The sequence below is a fragment of the Octopus bimaculoides genome, chromosome 1, assembly GCF_001194135.2.
Source record: "Octopus bimaculoides isolate UCB-OBI-ISO-001 chromosome 1, ASM119413v2, whole genome shotgun sequence".
NCBI lineage: Eukaryota > Metazoa > Mollusca > Cephalopoda > Octopoda > Octopodidae > Octopus > Octopus bimaculoides.
Genome location: NC_068981.1, coordinates 46,952,117 through 46,954,121, shown reverse-complemented (window position 1 = coordinate 46,954,121; position 2,005 = coordinate 46,952,117). Strand labels below are relative to the sequence as shown.

Genomic DNA, 2,005 nt, shown 5'->3' with positions numbered 1-2,005 from the left:
ATATATATATAACGATATTCAGCCATGCACACAGATTATCTTCTATATTCTAGCATTTGAATATGTATTCGCTTAGAGATATATGTGGTCTCATGGGAATTCAACTGTGCAACTTCTAGCGTCATATATATATCGGAAGCAAGTAATAGCACAATACGTATTCTGTATCTCAAATTGCACATTAGGGAACCAATGCTTATCAATATTCTAACCATCTCATTTTCTCTTTCAAAAAATATTACAAATTTGTTAGATCCATTCATCATGAGGGTAGACAGCGCAGAAGGAAAGAGTCATAGAATCAAGTTTGGTATTTATTTTCTCTCTTTTCTTTTTTTTTTTTTTATTATTTTGTCTATTCTAATTTTTCATAGACTATACTCGCTTTTTTTCAATCTCTTAGGAGTTTTAACTTCATCTGTATACAATTATACATAATTACAGCCAGAAACATATATACAGGAATATTTGCATAGATTCATCCATACCTGTACTACGGTTTTTCTCTATATTATATAATGGTTATGTGGGACTTATTCTTTTCCTTTTCTTCCTTTGTGCTTCTGCTTTCTTCATGTTTCACACGTCCTCTTTTCATAAGTGTTTATATAATTAATATGCGTAGCGAACCGTAAAAGGGAGGAAAATGTGAAAATAATTTAGTGGGATACTTAAGGAATACGGACATGGGGAATTGATTAAACAAATTTCGAACCAACTCCCAAATACGCAATAATACGTACAGAAATACATGTATACCTAGATACATCCCGGCAGAATCACGAAATATAACACGCCTGACGTTGAAACACAACAGATAATAGAATATGTTTCGACTCATTGTATATACATACTTGTATAGGCGTGTATACATATAGATACACATATAGACACACACACACACACACACACGCACACACACACACACACACGCATATATACATACATGCATAGATAGACGGACGGACAGACAGACAGACATATAGACAGATAGATAGATAGATAGATAGATAGATAGATAGATAGATAGATAGATAGATAGATAGATAGATTCTCTTCTTTAATGTTCTGCTTAACTCACCTTGGTTTCGCGATTCTCTAACGATAACACCAAATTTCTTCATCTCTTTTACTGTTCACATCATTCTCTCTCATTCGGTTTCCCCCTTTATTTCATTCAATTTTTTTTAGACCGTCCTTTCCCCTACTCACTTAAGTTTTCTTTCAATCCTTACATATAACCTTCCACGCAACTAGAGCCTTTTACATAACGGAAAGTGTAGCGGATGAATTTTTGCATTTACAATCGTTTGTTTAAATTCTTCCTTTTTATTGAAATGTCTTAGCATTATATCCCTAGTGAGATTTTGATAAAAACGTATTTTGTTTTCTTTATATCTCATTATTTCCCTTTCTACCCATGATTGTCTTCTTGTCAAACCATTTATATTAACTTTTATTCTGTTTTCATTTGTCTTACCCTCAATGTATCATTTATTTTCAGTGTCATAATTCCGTGAACATTTTGTGTACTTGTGCATTTTACTTTCTATTGCTCGCTGGTTTCTTGGACACTTTTCAGTCTCTTTACATCGTCAGTAATTTTTTTAATCATTCTCCCTGCTCTGCACAAGCTTATCGCCAGACATAACTACCAAATCCATAATAAAAGAATAGGGTTTAAAAATTGACGTAGCTTTTCGTAATATTTTAACTGCTTCATTGATAGTGGTTTTATTTATCCGATGATTTAATGGGAAAATTACTTCTTATCAGTATATTAAGGTTTATATTTGTTGTTAGTGTTGTTTTTTTGTGATGAACATGTTCTTATTTCATGGCTCATACGCATATATTAATTCATATAAATGTTTGCTGTTGTTGGATTTGGTCAATTTATTAGTATTTATTTCATTTATTTGTGTGCACACAATCTTTTCCCAGTTTGGTAAACAAGGTTATACACACGTATATATATATATATATATAAATACATACATACATA

General features: G+C 31.7%; 1 protein-coding gene across 1 annotated transcript in view; it reads right to left on the bottom strand.

Annotated features, from left to right (window-relative positions):
* Positions 1–2,005, bottom strand: part of LOC106884017 (uncharacterized) — a 63,053-nt gene that overhangs the window by 23,531 nt on the left and 37,517 nt on the right. The gene's annotated exons all lie outside the window — the stretch shown is intronic.